Genomic DNA, 20,126 nt, shown 5'->3' with positions numbered 1-20,126 from the left:
TTACTGTCCCTCCTCCCCTTTTTAATCCTAACTCTTGAAATTATCACTGTAACTCCTATACTGGAAGGCATAAACAGTTTGCTCCATTCTTCAATCTTTTTTTTCCACTAAATTTTAACTAGAATTATAATTCAATATGGTCCTTGGAGTGAAGCAAAATATCCAGAAGGAAGAAAAAAGGTCACATTTTCAAAGGATTTATAAAACTTGCCTAATTTACATGTTAAAAATGAGAAATTTTGCCATCACAGTATTGACAGTTCTCGATTAAAGAAGATTTAATTTTGGAGGGCTTATTTCATTGCTATAGATGTGCATGCTTATACATGTGTACATATTTATGCACACACATGCAAAATGATTCTGTATTTAATAGCATATTTGGAAAGTCAGCTATAGTTATTTCCATTGGCTGAATTAGATAATGTAAATCTTAACCAAAGTCTGGCTCACGCTACGTGGTATTAGAAAATTATACATGATTTAATGTAATATAGAATAATGACTAGCAAATCTTCAGATTAGAATATTTGATTTCTTTTGTTATGTGTTATCTTTACACCGAGTCCAATCTTTGTTCTCCTCCAGGCTCTGAAAATTTCTCCCTCCCTCTCTCTCTCTCTCTCACACACACACACACACACAATTTGCATATGGCATATATTGATAACGGGAGCAAAAGAATCTTTGAAACTTTGCTTTGATGTTCTTGAAATGATGTTGGAAGAGTCCATGATCCAATGAGGATTTCTGATATCAATTGTGATTGGAGGAGCCTTATTGAGATGAGTTCAGTTTTCTCAAAAGTGAAGTTGGTGTGATCATCACGATATGACAGTCTTCAGTCTATCTGCAGCAATGAAGGGTCAGGGAATGGTGAGTGGTATGACATGTAGAGCTTCCTGAAACTCAATGAATTTCCAAGGATTAAGTTGAAAGGGAGCTAAACTACTTGATTTGTAAAATAAAAACAATACAGGACTGGCAAACAGTCCTGTTTCAACTTGATTCACCACCATAAAAAGTCAAAACCCTCAAAATTCACATAATTGTCAATATTTATCAGCCTCAGAGTCTACCTACTGCCTACCTGGATACACAGGTTTATTTTCAGAAACTTTTTATAAAATGATATGTGCCTATTAACATTTCTCACATTTCCCACAGATAAATGTGTGGGAAATTAAAAAAAAATCAAGATTTTGAGAAAACTGGCTTGATTCCAAGCTAATTATAATTACTAGGAACTCACAATATTATTGTAAATGCCAATTACAGTAGAGAATTTTAGAGTAAAACCTTTGACTCTTGATCCCTATAATCTCCGATCATTTTTTCAGGTCCTAAAAATATAACAAAAATTTTATTTTCTAACAATACTTTCTTAGCCTATACAGAATGTTGTAACATAAAGAAACAGCTGGATGTGAATGGAACCCATCCCAGCCAAATCACCGTTATCATTATTAGTGTCCTTATTACATCATCATTACTGAGTTAAATATAAAAGGATATTTTAGTCATTAGGGGCTAGAAAGTCACAGGTACAATAATCTCTATGATAGTCCAACTTAATTCTCCAGTTCCCTTAAAAAAAAAAAGTTGGATATTCCTAGAAAATAATCTAAAATGATGACGCAAATTTGACTTTTGTTACAAATATAACTGATAAAATGGTATGGTAGACAAAATAATGGTTTCCCAAAGTTCTCCATGCTCCAATCCCCAGAATTTGTGAAAGTATTCGATTATATGGCAAACAGAACTTTGCAGATGTAATTAAGTTAATGACCTTGGTATGGGAAGGACATCTTGGATTATCTAGGTAGGCCCACTATAACAACATAGATCCTTAAAAGTAGAGAATTTTCCCAGCTGTGGAAAGAAAAGAGATGAAAAGACGGAAGCAGAGTTAGAGACACACTATGTTGCTGGCCTTGTAAATGTGGAAGGGGACTATGAACTTTTCCATCTCCAGAAGGTAGAAAAGGCGAAGAAGTGAATTCTCCCCTAGAGCTTTCAGAAAGCAACATAGCCCTGCTGGCACTTGATTTTGGCCCAGTGACACTAATTTTGAACTCAGACCTATGGAAATATAATATGATAACTTTGTGTTGTTTTAAATCACTAAGTTTGTTATACCAGCAAATGGGAAAGTGCCATATATGGCTAATATCAACATAGCCTCTGATACCTGAAATGCCCCTATTGATGAGGATAACACATTCTATATGGTAAAAGTTAAAATCCCCATTTGATTTTCTTGCAGTAAAGTAAGAACAGATTTTACCCTACTGCCTCAGTGACATGTTAGTCCTTGCATTTCATGCCTCCTTGTGGTCCACACGGTCCGCGACACCCTCATCATCACACAGAACATCATTCTGGTCCATCATCCTAATGCTATCATGCTCGTAGGACCTAGAGAACAATAAGGAAAAAAAAACAAATGGTATTTTTAACACCCATGTTTGTCAGAGAAAATATATCCCATCAAAAAAGGACCTGCTACATCAGTAAAATTATTGGTAGAAAAATGACACAGTAAAACAGGGTATACAAATAGCTGCTTATCAGTTCTTCGAAGGAAGAAGCTCAATGCTAAGGATGTAAAGGCAGGTTCTAAAATATTTCCTGATGAAAATCATATTCTTTATAACTCAAATTACTTTCAAATACAGTCCTATATAAGAGAAAGGCCTTGCACCATTCCATGTTTCAGAGTACAACTCTGAAATTGCAGCTTCGTGACCTGGTAAATTGTGCAAAATTCAAACACTGGCAGATTACCGAGTTGGGAAGTCTCAAACAGGAAACTTGTCAAAGAAAAACCAAAGAGTTTTGATGAAGATCATACATGTATTAGCAATAATCTTTTCTACTATTGAAAATAGCTCTGGAATTACCATAGGACTTTAGCGGAAACTGAATATCATTTGGAAATTATGTGATCATGCTCTTTAAGCTGCTCATTCCAAAATGATGCTATCTAACAAACATTGTCATAATGTTAGGTAATTCCTGTAATACTCAATCATTATAAAAAGATCATAGCTTGTATAAGGTCTGAAGGTACTAATGCATTTCATACGTGTGAGTTTACTCTCTGATATGCATATACCTTCAAGGTGGTTTCTTCATGGAGATTTTACATCAGTGGCTCAACATTCATGTTTAAGGATGATAAAATTGAAATGAAATGTCTTTTTAATCATGACTGGATGAGCATATTGGATAATTAGTTTGGATTTTGTTTGCTTTCTCTTAAAGTCAGGGTCTTACAGATTGATTGGATCACTCTAAGATTTGGCATATGCTCTAAATCGATGACATATATTTGGTATTTTCTGTCCCACTCTTAATGCTTAGGTCAGCACTCTTAATTTTAGACAATAATATACTGCAGCTATTTTAAGGATAGAGATTATAACAGGTTAGGAGTCAACTTACAAAGTAATTGAAAAGCTGGAGAAACTAGATCCTTCCATGAACAACTCGCCGAAAAACACCGCACACACAACTGAAATGTCAGTAGCTCCTACTGTTGCCACCAGACCCACATACCCCTGCTATCACCCTTAACAGCTACACTGACTTACTGTGCCCTAAATTTTTTTCATGTAATTAAGTTCCACATCATGGTATTCCTAGTGGCAATAGAGGCTTGGGAATTTAACTTTGTTATTATTTTTGTTCCGAATTTGAAGAGTAGAATTTTTTATTATTTACTTTATTATCATTATTTATTTTGTGTTTGAATGGTGAAAATGTAGGAACCCAATGTTCAGGTCTTGATTTCTAGAAACCATTCTCCAAAAAAAGAAACCAAGGCTCCTTGAAGAAAGCAGCCCCTAGGCCTGGGATAGGAAAATATAAGAGGACCCTGGAGCATCTTGTAGTGCCAGGAAAGAAGGAAGTACATCCCTGGAGGAAGGAGGAAGGCAAACAGAGATTACATAAAAGAATTTTCAATGGCCAACAATTTAAATAATGTAGTATTGGATTATAACTCAAAATATAAAATGCGTTTACATGAGTCCATAGTAACAATGATTAAATAAATAGATAAATAAATAAATGGAGAAAAGGGAAAAATCTTTTTACAAAAAAAATTCAATTGTTAGATATAGATACTTCCACTTTGAGGAGGTGAAGCTGAATTCCCCTCCCTCTGAGTGTAGATTGAATTTAATGGCTTGTTTCCAAAAAAAAAAAAAAAAACAAAAAACGCACATACACACAGAATGAAATGAGAGAAATACTAACTTTACAGTGGAGAAACCTGGCAAATACTACCAAAACCAAGGGATCAAGGCTAGCATAACCAGTAATGAGTTATATTGATAACATGAGGTATCATGAGAAAAATAGCAGACAGACAACATTTGGAGACATTCTGCAAAATATTTGACCAGTATTTTTCAAAACTGTTAAGGTCACAAGATATAAGTAAAGACTGAAGAATTGTGACAGGCAAGGGGAGAATACAGAGAGGTCATGCCTAAGTGTAGTATCTTGAATTGTATCGAACCATAAAAGAACATTAGTGGAAAGCTTGCTAAATCTTAATAACGTATGCAGTTTAGTTGATAGTAGTAAGCTGTGAGAATTTTTTAGTTTTGACAAATGTTCTGTGGTTAATATTATATATATATATACACACACACACAAACTATATATATTATATATGTAATATATTATATATATATGATATTAATCTATAACATTTTAGGTTAACATTAAGAGAAACTGCAAGTTCTATGGCAACTGTACACATTCAACTTTTCAAAATAAAACTAAAATTATTTCAAAACAAAACATTTATTTAAAAATGTAGAAGTCTTCAAAAATTTTGTGCTGCTTGTACACTTCTTAAATATCAAATATTATAGATTGATTTAGAGATTCCCTATTCCTCCTCAAGAGGCTTGAATATCATCATCTTAACTCAAATAATTGTACAAATACTCCTCCCTTCATTCATTTATTATTTAAGAAAGGCTAATTTTATTCATACTAGTAAAAAAGCCTTTTTAATAACAGGTTTATTAACTGATTATATTAATACTGATTGCTAAAATTATACTATTAATATTACTGATCCACTAATACTGATATATACTAATAAGTGGTACTTATCTATCATTTTCCCTTTGTGTGTGTGTCTATATGAGTGTGGGCTTTGCCTGATTGTCATAGCAGGTTATAAAACTCTCAAAGAAACAGGATGTTTCCTTTGTTTTTTATGCAAATAAATTTTTTATTCCCTGAAAATCTAGGAATATTTGCCTATAAGATGTTCTGATCCAAATGCTCTTTTGGGCTATAAATATTTGAACACTCTATCAATTTAACCTATTATTAATTTTCTCATTAGATTTTATACTTATAGAATGAATCTCTATATATTTTATTAAAATGAAAATAAAAGGTTTGCTAAGTTTTAAAAGTAAGCAAACTGGTATAATTTTATGTAGTATTATAAGAGGAAGCACAGTATAACTTCATATAAGCACATTAAAAATATACTAGCAAAACAGAATTTTGAAAAGGGCAGCATACAAATATACAGACATTTAGTTATAAGAGGGAAAGAAAGAATCAGAGATAATTTAATTGGAAATGTGGATTTTTAAAATTCTAATATGAGTTTGAATTGTCTCACAATAAGAGAAGGGAAACAATATTTCAGGAGTTCTCACATCAGTCAATCCCATATTTAAAGAATTAACTTGAAAAATTTATCTTAGAAAAGTTTAACATCAAGGTTACATTTTCCATACATCATGGATCAAGGAGCCAAAATGTACTTTCTTTAAATGATGGTTCAGCCAGCTATAACCAAGATTAAAGTTCAGGATGATATGTGCTCAGACTTAGCAGAGCATACCTAAGAGTTCCACATGAATACCAAAGAATCTACCAGGCAATAAAGATTCTAACACATGGTACATGATCACCTTTTGTGCTTTTTATTACCTATGAAAACACACTAGCAATCTATGTTTAATTCAATTAAAGCAGCAATATCAAAGGAATGGTGTAATCATCCAAATCTAGCAAGGTTCAAATATAATTCTAATTATCTTTGGAACTGTTAAATACTTCAACTAATGTGATTTATTAACTGTATCTAGTTTAGCATTTTTAAAATAGTTTGCTTTCACTAATCAAACTGAAAAATAATAAAAAGAGCAAGGTAGGTTGAATTAGGCTTAAAATTTATTGAAGCGTGTAATACTTACAAATGTGCAAAATCTCTCTGCATAATTTTTCCTCATGTGTTTATTTTAAAATAAACTTTAATATAAATAATAAATTTATATTTATTCAAATGATGTAGGATTTCTATGAAATTTCTATGCACACTACTGTAATAAATATTTTCAGCAACCATGCTTTTCAAAAATTTATTTTGTCTTAGTCCATTTGAGCTCTTATAACAAAATACCAAAAATTGGGTAGTTTATAAACAACAGAAATGTATTGCTCACAATTCTGGAAGCTGGGAATTTGAAGCCCAAGATGCCAGAAGATTCAGTGTCTGGTAAGGGCCTGTTGCACATAAAGAGAGTCTTCTATGTGTCCTCGCATGGCAGAAGGGGCAAATAAACTCCCTCGGGCCTCTTTTATAAGGACACAAATCCCATTGACAAGGGCTTTAACCCCATGACCTAGTTACCTCCCTAAGGCCCTACCTCTTAATAGCAAAACATTGGGGATTCAATTTCAACATATCAATTTGGGGAGGACGGAATCTTTCAGATAATAGCAATAGGAACTTGTTTTGTCTCCACAATTTGGCCTTCCATCAACATTATTTGACTACATATATTTCTTAATTTTACCACTTGCAAGAATTTTCTTTAAAAAGTTAATGGGCTCACTATATTCTATATTTGAAATCTCCGAAGTGTAAAATAATTGAATGTTTACATCTATAAACCAAATTACTTCCTTAATGCACCCTAGCACACAGAAGGTAGAATTAATTTATAATTTAAGTGGTATTCACATACATACACACACACATGCACACACACAGTACTTAGCATTCTGTAGTTTGTTTAAGTAGTGATGAAGAATATAAGTCCCAGATAAATCGACATCTTATGGAAATTGTTCTCATTATTTTCTGTAAAAAAGTTTTATTAAAGTACACTTCATATATCACAAAATCTATATATTAAGTATACAATTCAGTAGTGTTTAACATATTCAGAGTTGTGCAACAAACTCTACAATATAAATTTTAGAATATTTTCTCACCCCAAAAATAAATCCTATACCAATAAGCATTTATTTCTCGTTATCCCTCTCCACCAGCTCTAGGAAACATCTAATCTTCCTGTCTCAAATATTTGCTTATTATTAGCATTTCATATAAATGGAATCATACAATCTGGTATCCTTTGTTATTGGCTTCCTTTCTAAAGCATGTTTTCTGTGTTTATCATGTCATACAATGTATCAGTATCGCATTCATTTGTTATTAAGAAATAATATTTTATTGTCTGGATATACCATATTTTATTTTTCCATTCATCAGTTTATGAACTTTTTTCATATCCTTTCTTAAAATATTGTATCATTTTGCTATTATGATAATGCAACTATAAATATGTATTTACTAGTTTTTATGAAGATATGTATTTTTCTTTTATGTATATATATAAGAATAGAAATACTTGTTCATATGATAACTATGTTTATCATTTTGAGCAACTGACAAATTGCTTTCTGAAGTGGCTTCCTTCTTTTATGTTTCTGCTAGCAATTTACGAGGATTCAAATTTGTTCATTTTTTTTCAACATTTGTTATTGTCTTTTTTGGTATAATGAGCATACTGTGTATAATGTGAAATACTGTATTTTGATTTGCATTTCCCAAATATCTTTTTTAGTGTAGCTATCACACTGTATATAGAGTGAAATATTGTGGTTTGATTTGTATATCCCAAATGCGTGATAATATTGATTAACTTTTCGTGTGCTTACTGACCACTTGTATATCTTCTTTAGAGAAAGTTCTATTCATATATTTCACCCATTTTTTAGTTTAGTTATTAGTACTTTTATTGAGTTGCAGGCATGCTATATACATTCTGAATACAAGTCCTTTATCAGATATATTATGTGCAAATATTTTCTTTCATTCTGTGTGTTGTCTTTTCCTTCCTGAATGGTGTCTTTTGTTCAATTTTGATAAAACCTAATGTGTCTATTTTTAAAAACTCATTATTTAATTCAAGGCCACAAAGACTCATGCCTATTTATTTCTAACAGTTTTATAGGTTTAGCTCTTACATTTAGGTGTATGATTCACTTTGGATTAATTTTTCTGAGTAGTGTGAGGTAGGGGTCCAACTTTATTGTTTTACATGTTCATATACAGTAGTTACATTATCATTTATTGAAAAAACTACTCCTCTATTAAATTGTCTCAGCACTCATATTAAAAATCAGTTGAACATCAGTGAAGCTTTATTTCTGGATGTTCACTTCTATTTTGTTGATCTATATGTTTGTCCTTATGCCATGACCACATATCTTGATTGTTGTGGCTTCGTAGTAAATTGTAATATCAAGACATGTAAACTATCTATATTTTTTTCCTAGATTGTTTTAGCTATTCTAAGTCTTTTAAATTTCCATATCAATTTGAAGATTGGCTTGTCAATGTTTTAAAAAGAAAGTGCTGGAATTTTTATAAGGATTGAACCTATAGATTAATTTAGGTAGTATTGCCATTTTAACAATTTCCATATCAATTTGAAGATTGGCTTATTGATATTTAAAAAAGAAAGAGCTGGAATTTTGATGAGGATTTAACCTATAGATTAATTTAGGGAGTATCGCTGTTTTAACAATATTAGTCTTCCAATGCATGAGCATGGAATGTTTCATTTATGTAAATGTCTCCCATTCAAATCTTCCTCAAGTTTCTTCACTGATGTTTTGTATTTATCAATGTACATTCTTATACTTTTTTTGGTTATATTTATTTCCAACTATTTTACCCTTTTTGTTGTCATTATAATTGTAAATGGCTTTGTTTTAATTTTTAAATTGTTAATTGTCAGTCTATAAAAACATAATTGATTTTTGTATGTTGACCTTGTATCCAGTATATTGCTAAACTCACTTATTAGCTCTATAGCTTTTCAAGTAATTTTGTAAGGGTTTTACATACAACATTTTGTCACAGGCAATTAAAAAGAGTTTTACTTTTTTCTTTCCAGTCTTTGTCTTTGTATTTTCATTTGTCTAATCTCTCTGTATAGAGCCTCTAATGTAATGTTGAATAAAATTGGCAAAATTGGACTTCCTTGTCTTGTTCCTAACATTGGAAGAAAGCCTCTAGTTTTTAACCGTTAAGTGGGACTTTTGTAGATGCCCTTTATCTACAAAAGGAATAGGAAATTCCTTTTGTAGGTGCCCTCTTTATCTACAAAAGGGTTAGGAAGTTCCTTTCTATACTTATTTTGTTAAGTGCTATTATAAAGAGAGGGCATGTTATTCTGCCAATGCATTTCTGTATCTATTGAGGTGATCATTTGCTTTTCATCCTTTAACTATTAATGAGTTACTATATAAATTGATTTTTGAATGTTAAACCAAGCTCCCATTCCTGGGATACATTCTATTTTGTCATGATGTATAATCCTTTTAATACGCTGCTGGAATGAGTTTGCTAGTATTTCCTTGAAGATGTTTGCATTTATATTCATAAGAAATATTGGTATATAATATTATTTTTTGTGCTGTGGCTTTTCTGGCTTTGATATCAAAGTAATATTGGCCTCATGGAATCAATTGGGAAGGTTTTTTTGTCTTCTATTTTTGAAAATTAATTTTCTTTTCTATAAGAAAAGCTACTCCAGCTATTGTGGTTACTGTTTGCATGATATATCTTTTCTCATCCTTTTATTTTCAACTGTTAGTATCTTTGAATGTTAACGACTTTCTCTTGTAGTCAGCACATAGATGAATTTTGGTTTCATTTGGTTTGGTTTTTAAATCCAATGTGACAATCTCTGCCTTGTTTAAGGCATTAAACAAGTAATTGTTTAATTCATATATAATTAAATTGTTATTGGTAGTGTTGGGCTTATATCTGCCAGTTTGCTTTGTTCTTCCTTTCCTCCTTTCCTACTTACTTTCAAATACATTGGAAATTTTCTATGGACACATTTTAATCTCTTTGATGATTGTTTAAGCACATTTTTTAAAAATTATAATCTTAATAATTGCTCTAAGGCTTAAACTACACATAATTAACTTTTAAGACTCTACTTCAGATTCAACGTAACTTATTTTCAGTGAGATGTAGGAAGTGTATTCATACATAGTTCCATTTCCCCTTTTGTACTAATATTGTTATACATAGAAAATTTATATATATATATCCCAAAAAGAGATCAATATGATTATTAATTTATATAATCTATTTCTTTTAAAGAAGCTGAGGGAAGGAGACATGTATAGATATATACATTTTGCTACATTACCTCTTTTTAACCAATCTTGATTCTCTTAATCTTTTTCTGTGAATTAGAGTTGGCATTTAGTGTCATTTTCTTACTCTAATACAGTCTTGTTTCCACCTATCTGCTTTGTGATATTAATGACAAATATATTACATTTCTATATGTTGTAAGCCTGAAACTACAATTGGATATATATTGTTTTATGCATTTAAAAAAACAGGAGAAAAAGTGAGAAGAAATGTGCAATTATTATGTCTCTTATGATTACTTAATTACCTTTAACAGTGATCTTAATTTTTTTATGAAGTGTCAAATTACTGCCTACTGTAACTTGCTTTTAGCATGACCTACCACTTTTAGTATTTCTCAAAAAGCAGGTCTGTCTTTATTTTAACTTCATTTTTTAAATTATTTTTTTCTGGATATGGGATTCTTGGTTGACAATTTTTATTTTCTTTCAGTACTTTGAATATGTCATCCCACTACCTTCTGGCCTCCATGGCTTCTGATGACAAGTCAGCTGTCATTCTTACTCAGTTTCTCTTGCATGCGATGACTCTTTTTTTCTTTCTGATTCTAAGACTTTCTCTTCACTTTTGGCTTTCAGTTTTGACTAGATGTTTCCACATGAAGATCTCTAGTTTATCCTACTTGGAAGCTTATTGAACTTCTTAGATATTTATATTAATGTTTTTCATTTATTTGGAGAAGTTTGAACCATGTTTCCTTTACTTGTTTTCTGCTTTCTTCTTTCTCTTTTCTCATTCCAGAACTTCTATCTCAGATATGTTGATGTACTTACTGGTGTCCCACAATTTTTTCTGAGCCTCTGTTCATTTTTCTTCCTTTTACTTCCTGTTCTTCAAATTGTGTAAGTTTTTTATCCATTTTCAAGTCACTGATTCTTCTGTTACCTCAAATCTACTATCAAGCCCCTCTAATGACTCTGTTATTTTGTTTGTTGTACTTTTCTGGTTGCTTCTTTTTACAATCTACTTGTTTATTGATATTCTCTATCTAATGAGATATTGCTGTCATACCTTCTTTTAATGTTTTAAATGTGGTTTTATTTTGTTATTGGAACATATTTATAATAATTGCTTTAAATTTTTTTCCTAATAAGTTCATTATCTTGGCTTCAACAAAGCAGTTGCTTGTGTTTGCTTCTTTTCTTTTGTATGGGTCCTATGCTCCTGTTTATTTACATGTCTCATAGCATTTTGTTCCAAACTAGAGGCTTTAAATAATATGTGGCTGCAACTCTAGATACTGATGCCCACTGAAGCTTATTGTTGTATGCTTGTTTATTTGTATATGGACATGTCTGGACAACTTCAGTAAAGGCTCTTTTCTTAGCTGTGGGCATGCTTTGATATCCTTTTTAATATTTTTCCTAATTTTTTGATATCCTGTTCAATATTTTCTTCCTAATTTTTATCACTAAACTAGGCATTCTATGGGTTGCTCCTGGTTTAGCAAGGTTTAGTGGTTAGCCACTGACTGGGGAGAGATTGCAACTAAGCCCTGTTACAAGAAGGATTTCATTTTCTGTCATTAGATATGTGTGTGGCTTGGAGATTGCTTTTAATTTGCTGTTCAGGAGTTTACCAGATAGCCATGTGTTCATCTAGTTATCAGTAACTAGTAGTTATCTCTGCAGTTTCTTCTCAGATAATAGTCTTGAGCATGTACCAGCAGTGATGCCTATTATTTTACCTGGCCACATTTGACTGTCTATTTTATTCATCCCCTAATTATACTTCTGGCTCATCTGCCCTTATTGCTATCAACTCCAGCTGTTAGATTTCACTACTTACCAGATGACTGCACTGTTTTGACAATGCCATGTCACATAAATTCTTCCTCAGTCTAATTCAAAGAAGTAGGACCACTTGGCAGAGGCAGGACATTGCCAACTTTGAAACTTGCTCTGGACCTTCCTTGGAAGGAATCTCTGTAATATGAAGCAGGAGCTGGTGAAAGGGGATTGTTACCATGGAGCAAGAACTGTATCTTTGAGGGTTAGAAGGAGTTGCGGATGCCTCTTGGCTGCCACCAACACCCATTGTAGATCAGAGGCATGGATATTGTGATATGTTGAGGTTTACTAACTTAAAATCTGTGGTAGTAATTCTAAGAGGTAACGAATCTTGCACTTCTAGAAACTAAAGGAAACGGTAGTTGTTACTCAAAAGTTTATTTTGCATCACAGAGCTCTGTGAGAATGGAATACTGCACACTTTGCCTGCTGTCCCACCTGGCTTCTCCCTACACTGCAGTAGTTGGGGAAAAGGCAAACACTACTTGGCTTGTTCTATACATCCAGCATAGGTCTTACACAGTAAAGACCTACGAGAAATGATATCTACCAGTGTTCACAGCTGCCAAATGTACACAGACTAGCTTTTTCATCTTAGAGTGTGGGGAAGATAGAAGCTGCCTATTGGAACGTGTCAGCCTCAACACAGAGCTGTGAAGGTAGGGTACAGCTCCCAGCTCAAATGTCACAGACTACTGTTGTTTCTAATGTATATTCTGGTCAGGCGTGGTGACTCATGCCTGTAATCCTAGCACTATGGGAGGCCACATGAGGAGGACCACTTGCGCTCAGGAGTTCAAGATCTAAATGTATATTCACCTATTTTGTGAAAAATGATTCTAATTTTTTTGTAAGCAGTTGGTCGATCTCTAAGAGATTTTAAATGTTTGTCTTTGCAAATTGTGACCAGTTTTGGAGAGAGATCTCTAGAGCTCTTTATATCATCATTTTGGAAAAGTGAAAAATTCATTTTCAATTTTTGAGTATATGAATTCCTTAATTTTTTAAACATCTTCAAAGCCAAATTTCCCACTATTGAGTGGACATTTGACTTGAAAATTTTAGTGGCATCAAACGTAGAGTATGTCTAAAACCCATTTATTATTTGATATTTCTACAGCAGATTTTTGCCACAATTATTCAACTCTGCCAACATAATATGAAAACACCCATAGACAATACAAAACAGATATGGTTATGTTTCAATAAAGCTTTACTTACAAAAATAGGCAAAAAGCACTATTTGGCCTATGAGTCATAGATTTCTAACATCTATTTAGAGTAAAGGCCATGAGCAGGCTGTGGTGCACACTATAATTCAGGAGAACTATTATCATAGAGGAAAGATATAAAGGATAAGGAAGACAATTTGAAAGTAAAAGTCCCCAGACACCAAAACAAGCACATCGATGATGGGACATGTTAGTGTTCAAGCACCAGAGAGTTCTATAAAACTCTGCTTTTGAATTTTAGACCTAACTTTAATCCAATTCAAACCTCTATTTTTAGATTACATGAGGTAGGGCCTAGAATATGCCCTGTTGTATATTTCTATGATATCGAATTTCATTATTACCATGCATAGTTGAAAAACCAAAACATTTACAGTTCAATAAACTGTATATATTTATGAGTCAGAGACCAGCAGATATATAAATGTGGTCAACAAAATTAGGTTTATTAAAAGCTACAGCAAGAGAGATCCCACACCATAGGAACTCTAGGGCATCTCAAAAAAAAAGACCTTAGGAAAGGGGTACTGATAAGATTTCGGAGACAAAATTGGTCATGGAATGATCTTTTTTGGAGATTATAAAAATTTATGAAATAGAGAGTTTTTGGAATAGTCAGTGATCCTATCATTAAAACACGTGGATCCATGCAAGGTTAATATAGCATTTTCTTGGAATATATGTATCTGATATAAACAGTATAAGCTTAGGCTGTGATGAACATCATGGTTTGGTTTGAAACTGTTCATCTGTTTCGTAAGCGATAATGCAGTCCATGTTGAAAGTTGTGGTTTCTGTTACATGTCTCAGTTGCCCCAACAGTCTAGCTGTCAGAAAGACTATTTTTCAATTTATCAAAGCCAACCAACGCAGCAAGATTAAATAATTGAAGTAAAATGCAATTTTTCATACTTGGAAATAAATCTTTTATGTATGCTATGTGCTGTTCTATTCAGTGTTAATGGTTTTATAATCTGTGAAAGTTTTTGCAGTTGTATGTTGCCATGATTTAGAATAGATTTAGCCCAGAGCAGTGTTTATAGCAATGACAATCTGATTTGCTATCTGCTTCTGTTTCACAAGTCATACAAAATTAATTTTATAAAGAATCAGAGAAATTCTTCGAGTGTTTTTCTGATAATATGTTATGCCATTTTCAAATGACTAAATAAATAATGTATAATCTATACCAATCTTTATTTGATTTGCAATTGAAGTTTTATGTTATCTTACATCTTTTTACTAGAGAATTCACATTAGCAACTTTTATTTACATGGTTAGTATATTAGAGATAGTAACTTTCATTTAATATGTTCATGATTACAAGTTCACAGGAAAAATGCATTATGTTTTTCTCTGGCACCATGAATGACACCTACTTGATGCACAGTAAATATTGTTAATTGTATGATTGCATAAAAAATGAATGAAATTGGCCATGTGGGCAGAAACTTGAGAAGCAATCTCAAATGGCAAAATTTAAGACCCAGAAAATATAATTAATAAATGAATTTACTTAATGTTTATTATTTAATTCTCTTACAGCTGATTTTTTTGTCAGCTAAGTTAATTTTCTAATCATTGTAGTCATGTACCATAACAAGGTACAAGTTGCAAAAAAAAAAAAACCTTGAATTCAACTAATTTTGGGGGGCTAAAGAAAAAATTATAACTAATCCTCAAAATCGTTCATATAAAATGTGTGTGAGTACATATCTGAACAATTAATCCCTTTTTTCTATTGATTTGATTATATCTGTATGCAAAAACTTTGAGAAGAAACATTTTTAGTGAATACATAGTAGAAATGATCATTAAGATCATTAAGAAGACTATATTTTCTTTAAAAGAAGATGTAAGTTCTTGGTTCTCTGAATTTTAGAAAATGTGTAATGTCTCATTCTTTTTATTATTTTGGTTACCTTTGTAAATTGATTATCTGAGGAAGAACAAATTATAATAGTGGCATATGCTCTTTCTCAAACTTAGAATAATTTGTTTTATAATCAGATAACCGTTATCATACAAGCAAATATCTTCTTAAATTTTATTAGAACATAATAATCAAGCTCCATGCTTTTTCATAAAAATGAATACTTCCAATAGTTATTCACTTGAGATCATGAAAATCCTGATAATTTTACATTTGCCTTACAAGTCATTGTAGCTTCTTCTTGTCAATAATGTCAGCATGATTGTAACACATTCTAGAAACTTAACTTTGTTCCATCTGGAGCATAACCTATTTTCCACCCACACATTTCAAAGCTCATTAAGCAAAACTTTTGAATGCCGAAACAATCTAACCTCTTGATTTCAGTTTTCTTAAGCTTACCACTATATCTGTATATATTTAATAGAAGCTTATTTTCTCAGTTCAACTGAATTTAAAAATAAAGGATTTATATAAATTTATTTACATATATATATGAAAGCTTACATATATAAGGTTTTATTCTATTCTATCTTTATTCTATCTGACCACTCAGAGGAAGCCTGCTGTGCTGACAATGATGCTGTATTGAACAACTGCCAGGATTACTAAGTTTAAATTCTTGAAACATTATAATCTCCCTCCTTAATAAATTTCCCCTAATACGCATTGATTTAGTTTGCAGTGTTGTATTTTCCTCACTCTCATGATACAGTGCATTTAAATAAGGTTTTATTGCCTTGATGCTTGAGATCACTGACTCTTTTTATTATGAGAGTAGAGCATATCCTCCAATCCTCCCTATAGTTGTGAGCTAAAGGGACTTAAGCCCTCTTTTTAAACTTTAAACCTTAGAATTTGTATTCTATAACTTTCCATATTTGCCAACTAGTGAAAAGGGCTTGCAAAATATTATCTATTGCTATAGAATATACTGCAGGGTATTATAATTGCATTTTCTTTCATGAGCCCCTGCAAACATGATCACAAACTTGATGTTACTGTAAAGAATAAAAATGATAATTAACATTAATACTATTATGTGCTAGATATTTATCAGATATGTGTGTGTTTATATATAGATATATATAAACACATACATATTATTTTTTGTTATCACACAATAATATGTAGAAGGTATTCTTAGGTTCCCTAATTATGTCTGAGAAAATTGATGCTTAGAGAAGTTTTAGGTAACTTCTCCAAAGTTAAATTGCAGATGAAAAAGGTGGAGTCAGAATTTGAATGTTAGCATTCTAGCACTGGAGTGCATGAATTAATTTTTTTTAACTTTCATTTTAAGTTCAGTGGTACATGTGCAGGATTGTGAGCCACAGGGTTTTGGTGTGTACATTATTTTGTTACCCAGGAAATAAACATAGTGCCTGATAGGTAGTTTTTCAGTCTTCACCCTCCTTCCACCCTTCACCCTCAAGGAGGCCCAGGTGTCTGTTGTTCTGTTCTTTGTGTCCCTATACACACAATGTTTAGCTGTCACTTATAAGTGACAACACAGTATTTGGGTTTCTGTTCCTGTATTAGTTTGCTTAGCATAATGGCCTCTAGCCTCTGAAGGACATATTCACATTCTTCTTAAGGCTATGTGGTATTCCATGGTGGATATGTACCACAGTTTCATGAATTTAAATGCTACCAGTTATACAGAGGGTTCACTGTCCAAAGAGCAAATGGCTCCTATAATTTTGCCTACTCTCTGCTCATCAAGCCAGGAACCACTGGGCAAGATGTACCTCAGCCTGGAGAAAGGTAACCCTAAATATTCATCAAAGGATAATGGGTTTGAAGTTTTCATCTTACAAATACAATCTATAGCATTCATGTTTCTCCTCTTATAGGTCAGCTTCTAACACTTTTTGGCCCCCTCCTTAGGAGGTTCTTCCTTATATTTAAAATCTCTTTATAAAAAAAATGTTTTCTGTCTTCTCAGCACAGTCATTGGAGTTTGATATTATCAACTCATTCTACCAAGTCTATTTTAACAGAGCCACAAATCTACCACAGGTGAAACAGTTTACTGCTATGGCCACAAAACTAGTACTTATGTGCCCTGATTTCCTTCCCATTTTGTGGCTTTTCTGGGACAGTAAACAAGATATCTGAGTTCTTACCAATTTATTAAAATTTGAAGCAAGCATAGTCAAGTTTCCTCTATTTCTAAATAGTGGTTATATTTTAAAAGAAGGGTTTTAAAATGCTGTTCATAGGTTTAAAGTGATGTTCAAAAAATGCAAAAAGTATAACTTATTCTTCATTGAACATATTAATGGTCTACTAAACTTTTAAAGTTACAAAATGTTTTTCCTTGCAATATAAAGCTAGTTATCAAGAATAAGTCTTTTCCTGATTTTCTTTAAAACCAACATGCTTCATGTGTACAGTTAAGCATTCTTTGTGTTTCTTTGCAAACAAAGAGGTAGTGGGAAATGTCTTTTTTAACATAAAATGCAGATATCAGTAGGAGAAGCATCCTATTATAATTGAAATGCTTGGATTCCCTTGACGTGGATGAAATTCAATGAGTAACTCTACTTCGTTAAACTACAATAGACACCAGTCAGCCTTGAATAAAGAATTGAAAATGATACATTTTGGAAAATATTTTAAACATGCACAATTTAATGTAAATTGGATTTATTCCAAGGTCCTGAAATATTCATGTGTTGTTCCTTTCTGTTGTCAAGTAGCTTGCTACATGAGAATGTTATTTAAACATATAATCATTGACATTAGACTACTAAGATATTGTGCAAGTAAGGAAAGTTGAAATCCTTTTACCTCATTAGAGTTGAAGTTGATGTGCTTTGATTTTCAGTTAATGTCCTTACTGTGCTCCAATAAGAGTAAGCTTTAAATGAGCCTGCAAGGATCTACACAGAGATGGCACACAAAAGGAACAGGGATGCTTGAGATACTGAGATACAGAGATACTGAGAATGGTTTAGTTGCTGTCACATTCAAAAGAGTCTATTGATAGCATACCATTGAAGACAGACAACAAGAAAGCAAAAAGGAGAGAATTATTGTTGGAAGAAGATAAAAGAAAAAGACAAGAAATATAGGGGAAGGGATTTCTACATCCATAACATTCTTATTATTTTCCTCAGCTTAAGAGGCAAATACAATACAAAATTGTAAAATAACAATATGAGTCAGAAGCAAGACCATTGCAATTATGGTAATGATTATGATTATTAATTATTTACTAGACATTGAGAAAATACTTAGATTTTTAAATGATATTCAAATTATGAGAGCATTCCTGTTGCCATTTATTCTGCTCAGGTAAATGTAGGCACGTATATCATAAAGGTAAATATCTCCAGTTCAACACATTTCCACAGAATATTTAATAATGTACTTATTAAATAAAGTGAATATTTTTAAATGTTGGTTTCTCAGGGATGTCAATATTAAATAAACATAGAAAAGGACCTCTAAGCAAAGCATGTGTTTAGAAATAATATATAATTATTAGAATGCAATTCAGGAACCACTCACAGGTCAGAATGGCCTCTGGTATGTCTAAAGAACAAAGGAAAAGGTTGGGGCTTTCTTGGGAAAGAGAAAAGTTATGTAAGTTGTTTTGAGAGAACATTGATTGGTGGCTGTGATGTCTTTCAGGAGCTTGCAAGCTGTGACTGGTGCATTAACAGTAGTTATTACTTAAAACTTGTAATCTTAATGAAATTACAGGCTGTTTTTCATTGGATTGGTTGGACTTGTAGGCAGTGAATCAGGCCAGTGTTCTTGTCTAAATAGCTAGCTGTCCTTTTGTGGTTAGTTCTCCTTGTGTGACTCATGTAGTAAGCTGCAACTTGGAAGAATTTCTTGTGGTTATTAGGGCAGTCATGAGAGATAGCCTTCCCTCCATGGCTTTCCCTAGTTGCATTTTGCGAAAGTTTCAAAAAAGTGACACCATTTTGAATCCGACAGTTTTTACAGGGATAAAATAATTATATTTTTATATTTTTTGAAAAATTAAAATAATTTTTATGGTTGTTGTTAGCTTCTTTTAATGAGTCTTAGAGGCACATCCATAAAGATGTAATTATATGCAGGACCAGAATAAATTGAAAACAAAAATTTCATTTGGATACTTCTCTGTAAATAAGGAGAAGTTGTGCATGTGTGTGTGTATATATATATATACATATTATATATATATACATATTATATATATATACATATTATATATATATACATATTATATATATATACATATTATATATATATACATATTATATATATATACATATTATATATATATACATATTATATATAACTTTTATGTTTCAAGGACAACATATTATAAAGGGCTACATATCAAAAATTAACCCATTAATCAGTAAACAAAACAACAATACTGTTTCTATTTGATAGCATTAACCTAATCATTATATAAAATATCAGGTTTATATTTAAATGTTGTAAATATCAATTCCCCTTATAAAAAGTTACTTTGTATTTTATTTTCGGTATTTGTGACTGCTTCCTTGCTAAAGGTTCTCGTGTTCTTATTTGTATTAAGCTTAAATGTGTTTAAGCATTAAAAAATTAGTACCTAAACTAACAACATAAAAATTTTGTTTTAATTACCCAAAATAGTTTTGATTATGTTAAACTATAGATT

The sequence above is a fragment of the Nomascus leucogenys genome, chromosome 5, assembly GCF_006542625.1.
Source record: "Nomascus leucogenys isolate Asia chromosome 5, Asia_NLE_v1, whole genome shotgun sequence".
Taxonomy (NCBI): domain Eukaryota; kingdom Metazoa; phylum Chordata; class Mammalia; order Primates; family Hylobatidae; genus Nomascus; species Nomascus leucogenys.
This window is presented reverse-complemented; position numbering follows the sequence as displayed.